This window comes from Anser brachyrhynchus (assembly GCF_964034855.1).
Source record: "Anser brachyrhynchus genome assembly, chromosome: 5".
NCBI lineage: Eukaryota > Metazoa > Chordata > Aves > Anseriformes > Anatidae > Anser > Anser brachyrhynchus.
The window spans coordinates 6,141,788-6,154,769 of NC_137699.1; the positions used below are offsets into that span (position 1 = coordinate 6,141,788).

Below are 12,982 nucleotides of genomic sequence, written 5' to 3' on the forward strand. Positions count from 1 at the left end.
CATTAAGTCACCTGATATAAACTTAAAATTTCACAACGCGTACATACAAAACTTTTAAAACACTCCCTCTCTTTCTGTTGCATCAATTTGTTGACTCTTTTAGATTTCCATCCTCTGTTATCATATTAATCTTCCAGCAGGTTAGCAGATTCACTAAAAATGTTAGAGATACCCAGTTCTCAACTGCAATAAGCCAGTTTCCTTGCAGTATTTCTTCTAGTTCAAAGCATCCACAACTTGGGTCACAATCATCTCAGTGAAAGGAAATCCACCTACGGAAAGCAGCTGCCCAAGAGGCACCCAGGCTGTCTTGCTGCTGGGGTGGATGTTGAAGAAAAGAGTCACTCCCTCAGAGATCTACGGCTGCCAGCTGTTTTTGTAAATCAGAACAGCAGACTGGCTCAAATCTGAAGGAAGAAAAAAGGAAAAAATACTGAAAGCATTACAGAGTTTCTATCACTAGGTTGCACTGAATGTTCTTATTTGTGCTGTAAGATATTGCTGTGCGCTTAAAGCTGCTAGAGCAATACATATTTATTATTAACAAGAAAGGCAGAACTACCACGTCTTCTAAACATCAAATAGTTTTTGACCACCTGCAGTGAAAAAACTACAGAAATCCCTGAAATATTACAAGCTTGAAATTTTACTTACAGAAAAAATTTCAACAAACACCTTGACAAACACGAAGTTTTGTTGAAAAATACCACCAGAACTGTCTTCTGTCTCCTCCCAACCTCCTCACTCCTCCTGTTTTCTCACCTGTATCCACAGTGTATTTGCTGCTTAACTGAATCAAGCTAGAGTAGAACCTGCTGATCAAACGATTTATTAAAAAAAGTAATGTGCTTTGCTCCAGAGTGATAATGTAATATTACTTGCTTGACATCTTTTTCTAGACAGACCTGTTGCTTGTGCTCCAGGCAAGTCTTATTTTCCCAGACACTCCCTCCTTGCAGTTTGACTGTTCTGAGCATTATTATGAAATAGCTTGTTAGATCTCATACGTCTTCAGTTACTGTTTCTGAACTAGCTCTGCAGAAGTACCTGCAATTGTGGATTCTATTTATTTTTATTATTGTTAAATATTGTTAAACAAGACACCTGTATCAATCCCAAAGCATGGTGAGGGCCTCAAATAGGATCCGTCTATTTGCAGGTATTTTAATTGTAATTCTTTTTACAGTTTTCATTCCTGAATGACATCAACGTATGCAAAACACCATGACTTATCTGCATATATAAATACATACAAATTGAAAAATACCTTTTGTTCAGTCCTTAGCAAAGCTGAAGAAACTTCTCTAATAATACAGCAAAAGCTTTAATACTAGCAAATTCTAACTGTCATAGTTTATTCAATTAACTTACATAGCAGTAAAACACAAAAACCAAGCTACTCACCTTTTCAGGTCCTTAAAAAGAATATTATTTACTTTTTCCCCTGATCAGTAAAAATTGCTAGCTATTAATAGCCAAAGTTTTACTGTTAAGCAGATGTAAGTCTAAATTATTATCATCCCTTCTAAGCCACACGCTCACAATAATTTAGAGCCCAGCCCACAGATAAAGATATTGCAATCCTGTTTGTTATAATTACCTAAGTAATAAGATCTTCCAGGAAGTGCAGAGCAAACTGGTCTGAATGCCCCAAACTTATTTTGCTCAGCTAGCTTTACCCTGTAAATCCCAATCTGAGATTTGCATTTCAAATAAGATGAAAAATCTCTGGTACAACTAACTTGTTTAGAGCCAATATCCCTTGCAAATTTCTTACCCCAGTTCCCGTATGCAAAACTACAGCTTACTGTGTCCAAAAAGAACATAATATTTAAAAGATATATTCACAGTTATGAAAAGCCTTAATTAAATCTGATTTTTTCATGGCTGCCTTGAACCAGCAGCTGTTCAGACAATAGAATGTGAACATTTAGGCAACTCTTAAGTATGATGTTTTTCCAAGTTTGCTCCTGATAACGAAGTTGCCAATGTTATCAGTTATGGAGTGAGGTGAGGATTTTGCCAAGAACTCTTGAAATCCAGATCTTGACTTAATATCAACGCTTTGGGTAGCCTTCCAGTACCTCTTGCATTTAGAAGACATAGCTAATAATTAAATACCACCATATTTTTTCCCTGGGATGAATAAATACATGTTTGTAAACTGTTTCAATGATTCAAATTCAAATATCACATTGCTTTGTACTTAATGGCATAATGAAAGATCAAGTGGCTTGGCTAAGCCTCAGAAGTCCTCCACGCGTTTTTCAGCTGCAAGACTCCTGAGCTGGAATGAGCAAATGTGCAGTTTCCACCCGCGCCATTTCCCACCTTGCTTCTCCCCCAGCCACAGGCAGTCTGTAGCCACTTATCCTACAAACTTGCAATTGACGATTCATCTCTCCTACCTTGCTCAGGAGTTCTTACGACACCATCAAATGCAGAAGTCATAAACACATATCTGGATCCTGGCCTTCTAAAACCCAGCATGCTTTTCTAATTAAATTAATCTTTAGTCCTAAATAACCATCCACAGCTGCTGGGAATAGAAGAATTTCTGATGATCACTAGAATGACTGCCTAAGGAACACTACTTATACAGCATCCTCTGGGACTATCCACCCAGAAATCACGTTCATCTGATTATAGGTTAAATTTAATTTATATTTGTTAATATAGACACTACCTGCTCTATTTCTTCTTCATCTGCTTCATTGGAATAGGTGGAAGGGTAAATTGAACCCTTCCTTCATTTATTACCCTTTATGTGATAAATAAAAACAAGACTAAAGCTTTTTTTTTTAATAGAATAACAAAAATGGGAAAGAATAAAGACTTTTTTTTTTTCAGTTAAAGAGTGTAAAGGGTCAGCCAAGGGGGTGGGGGTGTGGAGGGTGCAGGGGCAAAGCTCTAAGACAGAAATATAGATTTGCCAAACTTGCACAGAGACCTGAAACTGAACCATTCCAGGTCAGTGGTAGAAGAGAACTAGAACTAGGTAGAAGGAAGGTCTCTGTTCAACGTGCTGCTGGGTGTCCTTCAATGAAGGGACATCCCTTGGCCAAGCATACTAGTGTAATACCTCCATGATAGAAATGAGCTAAGTTAGTTCATTAGGTAAATGTGCTAAACTAACTTAGGCAGGCAGGCACTGTAAAACCACCATGTTGTGTGCTGTTGAGAAAAGCTACGACAAGCAGTAAGAACTACACCAATTCTAAATGTATTATGCTAAATAATTAAATTTAAAGATATAAAGGGAACAAAACACTGCTAAATTTACTGCATTATGATTTAGCAAAGTCACAAGCCAAACATCTGTTTTCAACAATAAACCCACTAAATTTGCTAATCAGAGCCTGAATTTAAACACTGTATATAGTCGAAAGAAAAAACAACAACAACAAAAAAAGGAAAAAAGAACGCACACAAATATCTTGTAAATGCTTCAGCTGATACTTTGTGATCCTTGGAGAACACAAATCACCTCACAGTACCTCCTCCACAGGACCCATGGATATTAAGTTACAGTTGCTATTGGTACCATAACTGAATTTCCTGACTCATGTTTGTGCAACGTCTCATCCTTACACATAAAAGCTGACGCTGACAGAATGGCATGTGCAAAGTGGGGTTTCTTCAGCACCTCCCTATAGCAGTTTGTCAACTGTAGGAAGCCTTTCAGTCTTTCATTTTTTTTAAATAAAAAAAAAAAAACATTTTTCATAAAAGCTTAAACAACACTCCATAATTTAATTTTAATTTATCAGACATTTTAAGCTTTATCTCTGTTATACACAGTATCAAGGGAAATTTTGTAGCTTTTGAATTTGCAAGTCTTAGAACAAAAATTGCAATTGATATTAGTTACTGTATTAAATGAAAAGGCTAATTATTTTATTTCAGTTGTCATCTAACTAGTTCAAATTTCTACCTTGTTAATTTATTTATTTTTATTTTAAAACAACACAATGAATAAATGCTTTCAATTCAACCTTCAGCTGAGTAAAGCATTAGCTGGTAAAATACATGAAAGTTTCTGAACCAAAACATGAACTTTTCTTGTCTTAAAATAAATGCAGAGATGAATGGCATGCAAAAGTCAGACTTGGTACTGCAGTCCACATTTAGTTATAAAATGCTGCAATTAAAAATAAATAAATAAATCAGACACCCCAAATTCCGACATTTAAAGTAAATTTTTTTTTTCTTTCCCTTCTGCACTCATGTATTCACCTGTCTCAAGGTCACAGCTTCCAATTTCCTTCCATGAAGGTCAATATTTCAATTAAGTCTTGTGTAAGTTATTTAACTCCAGACCCCATCTCTGGGAAACCCCGTTTTACACCCCCCAAAAAAGAAACAAAACCAGAAAAGCGTGCAAGACTTGGAAACCTTAAGCTGAGAATGATACAGTGAATGATTCAGTACAAGTAAAGTCATGCTCTAGTATATCAAAAGGTGAGAAATTGCAAGAAAAGTAGACAATTCATGCATTAAAACTCTTTCCCTTAGAGTGAAACACACAATAATCAGTGAATCACATAATAATCAGTTTCTTGACAGAAACTGAGAGAGATTAGGTATAGGTGATTAACAAAAAGGTTCAAAATACAAAAATCCTAAAATTTCAAATAAACTATGCTGCTGGAAAAAAACAACAAACAAACAAAAAAACAAACACTCCCCCCCCCCCCAAAAAAAAATAACCAAACAAAACAACACAAAAACAACAACAAAAAACACAAAAACACAAACCTTTAAACCTTGAGAATCTGGAACATTTTTATGGCTCATAATATTTCTCAGGCCTTTTCAAATTTCCCTAGAGCAGAGGCTTCTCAGCCTAGCTCTGATGCTAGTGTTCAAGTTTTGTTTGCCTTCCTGCATTTCACTACATTTTGTAAATGGAAATTCTTGCCCACTAGGCTCTTATGGAACCAACTCAACAGAACAACCATTCTCAACAACAACTAATTTTATTAATCAATTAAATGCATGTTCATAAATCTCACTGGGGCTACAGAAGTAAGAGCACCGTGAAACAGAGATTTTGCATTAACTTTACTGTAACTGACGTAGGTGCCATTTGGAACATTAGTCTGAAAACGTTTTGTTGAAGGCTAGTGCTAAAGCAGGGCCAGAAGATCTGGTATCTCAAAAAACTGTAAGGAGGCTTGATTTTCAAATCAGCCCACACTGTCCATTTCCATGATGTGCTCTGACAACCATTCTAAAAATCAGCTGCTTTGCCAACAAAGACCAAACACTCCTCAGCCATCTGGACCTGTACAGTCCTTGACCCTACTGCTTAAACTTGTATTTTTTATTGTTTGTACTGTAATCAAGACAGGTATCCATCAAAATCATATGAGTCAGAGGCAGAGAATGGTTGTGTATTTTTGGAACACTACAACACCGTAAGGACAGCCGTGCTGGCTCAGACTAAAAGCCGGCCTGGCCCAGTGCTCTGTCCCAAAAGATGTTCAGGGCAACAGAAGTGCAGAGTCATCAGCCTCCTGCTCTACCTTTCCCAATAACCAGCAAACATGAGAGTTGCTGAATCACAGACTACGTAGGAACCATCACATTTCATAGATGTTGAAGGACCCCATCCTCTGTGAATTTATCTGATTTCTTTTTGCATCCTTTTTGAATATTTTTTCAGTGAATGCTCGTACAGTATAAAAAAGTGGTTAATCACCGCTCACTTTTTCATGCCACTATCTCCTAGTCTCTTCCCAGTCCTCTTCCACTTCCTCTCATACAACATGCTTAGTTGAAGAGTCATTATCTAGCAAGTCTCTCCGCAGAAGAAAATAAATCCATACCTTGCAATTGAGTATGAGCAATGAATCTTTACAGAAATAACCTCACTTTGAAGCATTAAAAGAACGGAGAGTGCTAAGCATTCCTTAAAATGGACAGACACTAAAGTAGGAGAGGACTGGTAGAGGAGGCCAGTGGACAGTGAGATACACAAGATGTGAGATTCCCTTGTGTTATGGAAAAAACAGAACAAACAGGAGGGTTAACATGCTGGAAAATTCATTTCCTGCAATCAAAAGAAAGAAATTTCATCCAAAGTTGTTTTTTTTTTTAATTTAATTTAATTTATTTTTTAGATAAAAAGCTCAGAGTCAGGCTAGACCACACTAGAGAAACATAGACAACATGTCCAACACAGATACAACTCAACTTCTGAATATTTCTCAAAATGAAAAGATCTACCCTTGGGTTACTCAGGTTACAAAGCTCTGTTCTGATTTTTCCTCAGCTTAATCAATGTGAAAACAAAAACTTCTGTCAAGTCTAAAGTCAGCTCTAGACATAAAGCTTTAAAACGAGTACTAAAGAGACAGCTTTTTGATTTTGTAAAATTTAATTTTATATCAGCATTATTATGCTCTATGAAACATTTTGTGCAGCAATTTGGGTGGTTTAACATGACCCACCCTGCATCTGTGAACACAAACATGCTGAATTCACACTAACAGGAACTGAACAGTATCAAGTACTGTGTAAATTTAAGATTCAGTAGCTATTTTGAGGAAAGTGACTGTGGGAAACAAAGTAAGAAAGAAAAAAACCATACTTCTGCTAGAACCAGCAAACAATATAAGTGATTCTGCTTGGATTAAAAACATTCAAACTAGGAGCAACAAATGGGTCACTATGAAAAGGACCATATCCCACATTACTCAGCACATCATTGAAATTACAAATTCTACAGCTGTGTCAATTTTGTGCTTACAAAGAGAACTTTTTAATATCAGTTCTTTCCTGAAGATTAATGAACACATTGATTAATGAAAAGGAAAAAGTTGCCTTCAAGTTCTTCCTCTCTCTGACTAAAGAATAAGTATAACCAAGAAGCAAAAAAACTCTTCATGGCAAGTTAAATCCTGATCTACAACGACACACGTTGTTTATTTTATTCTTCCTCTACTCTGAATACGGGACGCCTTAATTCTTGCAGAACTGGCCAGTGGGTAAGTAAGTAGCTGTATGAGACATTATGCCACAACTGATTTCTAAATGAGAATAATATATTCCCCTGTCATATTGATTTTCCATACTTAATGTATTAACATAATTTTCTAATTATGAGAGAAAGCATTCTAGAGTGAAGCAATATTGCATGACAGATAAATCAGTAACTTGACATCTCAAAGCAATATGCAATATTTTTAAGCTTCAAATAGGTCAGAGAAAATTGTAATACCTCCCAGCTGAAGAAACATTATTAAAGGTGGCAAGAAAAAAGTGACATCCTTTATTCCTGTTTACTCAGCAGACTCTAGAAGAAACAGAAATACCAAGATCACTAGAGACAGTTTAAGCAACCCCTGAAACCAGGCAGCAGCCCATAATGAACATCTGACCAGCTATGTAGGTCTCCTCAATGACCTGTTCTATGGAGAAGCTGTGTTTGCTTACTGGAAAGTATGTTTAGCTAGGAAAGGATCTTAGCAGTATCACAACACTGAAAACCCACGCAAGTGCCCAGCTTTTCTATTTCACTTTCATCTACGCAAGCTGTTACTGTTCCTGCTCTGTCACCACAGCTGAAACAAGTAAGCTCCAGGTAACCGCATATCCAGTTTTCAGTACTTGGTGTCATCTTTTTATAGCTTACAACAGAGTTCTGAAGTGCCCAGCCTGCTGCTTCCACAAAATAGATACATCCGATGGAACAGGATATGAAGGAGAATCTGGAAGTCCACCGTTATATATAGCACTTTTTATTATCAATCATGCCAGGCATTCTCAAGTTCTTACCAGTGATGAAGCCCATCGTGCTGCATCCAGGAAGCATTTCAAGGCATTTATTCCTCCCTCAGTTCCACACAAATGTAAAATGAACGTGTTTCCATGTCAAATCATGTTATCAAAGGTAGGTGAAATCAGTTTAAATTCTTCCTTATAAAAATATGCAAGATATGTAGGACTAAACAAAAAAGTAAGAAAATGTATAGCTACAGATCTATGCATAGGAATGCTTATAATTTTTTTTTTAAACTTAAAAAGTATATATTTTATTTTCAGAAAGAGACTCAGTAAAAATTGGTTCAATGTATCAATCTTCAAAGCTAACATATTCTAGTTTAGTAATTTTGTCTTACAGGCTTGCTAAGACACTTCATTCAGAAAGCTTTTGGAAGTGTTGCAAATCAAAAAATGCCTTTCTCAACACAAATGGAATGCAATAGCTGGACCTAGAAACAGAACCATTTATGAATGTAGTATTCTTCCCTTCTTTAATACACATATTTATATTCAAAGTTCAGGATACTGTCAGCATAATGATTCATCCATGAGATATATATAAGATCCCTTTTGTTCTCCTTTCACACTGAATTTCTATTATTCCTACGGCATGAAAAAAATAGGAATTCAGCCATTATAATGAACACACATAGGATTTATCCAGATTAATTTTCAGATATAAATGTTTTAATTAATTCCTTAAATGTGAACAATAACCAAAAAGTATTTGCTAAAGTAAATAAAACTGTAGCCTAAAATTTGTGCTACCGTGTTATTTCCATTCCAAACAAGAATTCTTTCATATGGTTGGAATAAACAGAAAAATTGCAATTGTTAAGGCAAATGCTAGAGTACAACAGTACCCAAAGCAACACGTTGTTATAAAGTTAGTCAAATTTTACTGTCTCTGAAATAAAACATTTGTAATGACATAGAAGACAAATGAAACAGAACTATTTTCTTACTTTAAAGGGTTTGAGTGTCACTGTAGCAAGGCCAGAAATCCTAAAGCACAGTCCCAAGCAGCAATGACACCTGAGGGGATACTTCATGTCAGGCTTTTACATATCCTGTCTCCCTTCAGAAACAGACTACTTAAGACTCTGAGCAATTCTTTAGAACTGTTTGAAAGGCTTATTACTCATATTTGGTCCTATTGTGAATAAACCCATGGAGTTTCTTGAGGTGGTAACTGAATCGTGTTTGATAACAATACGTTTATAGGGATCTGTTTATTAAAACAACCACAACATTAAAAGATTTCAGACTAGTCAGCTTGCAAAGGCCTTTAATCCCTAACAGCTACTAGCTGATTTGTCTTTATGAAAAATTCCTCAGATGTTTCTTGCATCTGTGGCCAAGTGAATACTTAAAGGGGGCTTATAAAAAAAGATGGAGAACATCTTTTTACTCAGGCAGATAATGATAGGACAAGGGGGAAAGGTTTTAAACTAAATGAGAAGGGATGATGATATGCCCTACGATGCCCTAGATGTTAGGAGGAAATTCTTTACTCAGAGGGTGGTGAGGCCCTGGCATAGGTTGCCAAAAAAAGCTGTGGATGCCCCATCCCCGGAGGTGTTCAAGGCCAGGTTGGATGAGGCCCTGGGCAATCTGGTCTGGTGGAAGGTGTCCCTGCCCGTGGCAGGGGGCTGGAATTGGGTGAGTTTTAAGGTCCCCTCCAACCCAAGCCATTTTGTGATTCTATCAAGTGACAGTGCATAAAAATCGTAATGAAAAAAACAATAGAAAAAAGATTGAATTATTAAAAATTACCGTTGGGTGAAATTGATTTCCCTTTCTCTTCTGAAGTAGAAGGATGACTTAGTAAGAGTTCTGTTTCTTCAGACACAGTTTATTTCATTGTGCAGAAATTGGACCTAAGTCTGCTGCTGTATCAGTAATCATGACAACTTTATATTTTTGTATTAAATCTGTAAGTAAAATTTGATTTGCTCTTACATGTAAAAGAGATATAGTCCACGCTGTTTCAGCGGTCTTCAAAGACTCCAAGTGTAAATATTCAAGTCACTTTTATTCTGGGGTATGAGGGGAAAAAAAAAAAAAAGAAGAAAAAAAGAGTCCACATGTGGTCATGTTAAGAAACACCAAACTACTGCTCTGTCACCAGGAAATTATTTCTTCTCTACTAGCTGTTATAGATAAGAGACACTAATAAGGGACAGATATGCTCCATGACAGGAACAGTTTTGTTTACTTCATTTAGGAAAAGCAAATAAAAGACACTCACTTTAAAATGAAGCCTACCTAGCATGTCAGTTTTATCAGTCTCTACTAATTTGGAAGCTCTCTTTTTGAGTACCCTAACCTGAGTTTCAAAGGAAGCGAGCAGCTGCTAGTCCCATTATTCTCATTTAGTCCTTAGGTAACCAGAACCTTTGATTAAATCAAAAATGACTGGTGAATCCAAACCAAATTCATTCTAGTGCACAAATTTCCCTCTTGTACAAAATCGTTTGTTCTGAATATTAACACACACCTCTCTACCCTTTTCCACAGTCTGTCCTTTTATAAATAAGTTTGTGAAGCGAGAATCAGCTAGGCTTCACAATCTACGCACTAAACTGAAGATGCTAACAATTTTCCTAGTTAAAATGAAGAATACAATCAAAGCAAAACAGAGTCAGACCACATTTCTTGCAACAGTCTTCTAGTCCTTCTCCTAATCTACAACTGTTTTGAAATGCGGTAGGCACTGGACAAAGCATTGGTGAGTAATGACTGCGGACTACTAAGTATTTTTCACGACATACTACAAGATGTTCTGCAGAGCAGGCCAGAACAGATCTTCTTGCACAAAAGCTTGTTATAACAGCTCTCCTTTCTTCTAGTAACAAAAGATTCTACTATGATTTTCCTTTTGCACAACTGAAGTTTGCCAGATCAGGCCATAAGTTGCTCTTTTCGGTTTCAGGTAAAATTATTCCTTCGGATACACTCAGCTTCCCACATTGAAGAACATTTCAATCCAAGAGACAATACGTATCATTTCAAACCATTTAACTGATCACTTGTAACATTTATGATTGACATTTTCAGGTTTACTATAATCTGCACTAACACTAATATACATTGCATATATATGCTTTTCGTTAGAAAAAGAAGTAAGACTATTTTCAGGAAAAGAAAACTATTCGCTCAACTCATTTGGATATTTTTTTCAGATGCAATTAACACGTATCTTTCTTTCATTGACATTTTGCAGCCAGACTGTGTTTCCGGTCCATATAAGTTGCTCCAAATATTTAATATTTGTTCTTCTTCCCTTCTTGAAACAATTATTATAGCTATCTGTACTACAAAAGAGCTTAAAACAAACATTGTGCTTACACATATATACTTACAAAATATTTGAATGTTATAAATGTATAAACCCAGCTAGGGTTACATGTGCACATGTGTGTGTGTGTATATAGCAAGTACATTTAACGTGGAGTTAACAAGGGCAGCCGGGGTCCTTGTCTGAGTACATGGGTTAAAGCTCCTTCCACATTTCCTACAATCTCACTGCTTCTGCAATTGTTAATACATGCCCTGAACACATCTCAGGATCTGGCCATTTTTTTCTGCTGATCTGAGTGACCATAAATCTGCCAGTGAAACTGTTTAGGCAGTGCTGGTAAGAACACTGGAAAATGACTCATGCTTATGTGGTTTTTCATTTATACCCTCACTGCAAAGCATATAGAGAGGCTACAATCAGAAATAAGCCACAGCCCGGTTTCATACTTCAGGTTGGACATAAAAACTTGAAATAAAGATGTTTTCTGTGTGAAAGAAAGGAACAGACTTAACATGAAATTTCAGGTAAAAGCTGAAGGTTAGCTGCATTGTGAAGACCTGCACTTATACCTAATGAGAACAGTTTTACGAAGCATGTGGGAGTGTTATCACAGAATAACTGAGTCACAGAATAATTGAAGTCGGAAGGCATCTCTGAGGATCACCTACTTCAACTGCCAAGAGCTTACTTTTAATAGTATACAGGTTAACATTAGCTGGAGTGCCACCAGGGCACTCCAAGTATCATACAAAGATGATTTAAAAGAAATTTAATTATGAACTGCAAAGGGATAATATATTTTAAGAAAAAGATGGAGAAGTCTTAAGCAAGAATGATGTAATACATCACCTGCCTAATACTAGGCACAGTGAATACATCCCTGTGAAATGCATGAACATCGTTTCCCAGGATGGTTTATGATGGTTTCCTATCTATTTAGGAAGTTGGATTTACCTCTATAAGGTCTTTGGTAGAGATTCCCCCAGCCCATGTAGTGAAACATCAGAATACTGAAACATCAAGTTTGGGACCTGACCATATTACATGCCTTAGTTTATCAACACAGAAACACATTCATAAATTTTACTGTAATGTCATTAAATTAAGACGTTCTGATTATGCATTATTAAAACAGATGCTACCGACTGCATTGCATGTAGTGGAATAGAAATATCATTTACTATGTTAAAGGGACACTTCAACAAATATTTTCCCTTGTGAAACTATGACTTCTGAAATAAACTTTGGGTAGTAAATAGTGCAAACAGGAAAAAAAAATCTTTTTGTATGAACAGTACAGTCATAAACAAGAAGGCATCCCCAGCTAAATCACCTCTGAACTTGGAAAACAATCAGGTTTGTTTTCAGAAGGGGATGAAGTAAAACTTCATTTGCCATACTGTCAGCGCGTGAAATCCAGATTAGAATTCAGCAGCTTAGATTTATCTTTAGTAATTAACTGGCATACAATCTGTTGATTTTAGAGTATGAAGACATGGCCAGCAAGTGAATCATTCTCTGAATATTCATACATCTCACATTGTTGCTCTGAAGAAAACAAGACTCACATTCAGCATTTGATAAGCAACTACACGTAACCAAACAAGGCTTTGGACTCATCTTCCTCTTGCCATTCGACATATTTTAAATTTGAGTCCTCCAATTCATTTCACCCCTCAAGCCTAATGTTAGACTTTGCTGAAAGAAAACCAGGCCTGCTGATTTGGTTTCTTCAAATTCACATCTGCTTCGGGAAACCATCATCAACTTAGCACCATGTCCTTAGGTGATATGCAAAAGAGCTCTCATACAATCAGCAGTTCACACTCTGTCATTGTACCTTTCTGAAAGTCAGATCTATCGTTTGCCATTCCGGGCATGACATCTGCCACATACTACCTGGTTACC

At 36.5% G+C, this 12,982-nt stretch overlaps 1 protein-coding gene across 13 annotated transcripts in view; it reads right to left on the reverse strand.

Moving 5' to 3' along the window:
* PPFIBP2 (PPFIA binding protein 2) overlaps nt 1-12,982 on the reverse strand; it is a 112,759-nt gene that overhangs the window by 90,540 nt on the left and 9,237 nt on the right. The window contains exons 1-2 of one of the 13 annotated variants that reach the window (XM_080592271.1): nt 1,405-1,426; nt 277-407 (exon numbers count right to left, since the gene is read on the reverse strand). The exons of 10 other annotated variants lie outside the window; for them this stretch is intronic. The gene's annotated coding sequence lies outside the window, so the exon portion shown is untranslated. Of the gene's footprint in view, nt 1-276; nt 408-654; nt 671-1,404; nt 1,427-12,982 lie in introns of those variants that run through there. 2 more of the 13 variants (XM_080592272.1, XM_080592274.1) reach the window with 2 other exon arrangements.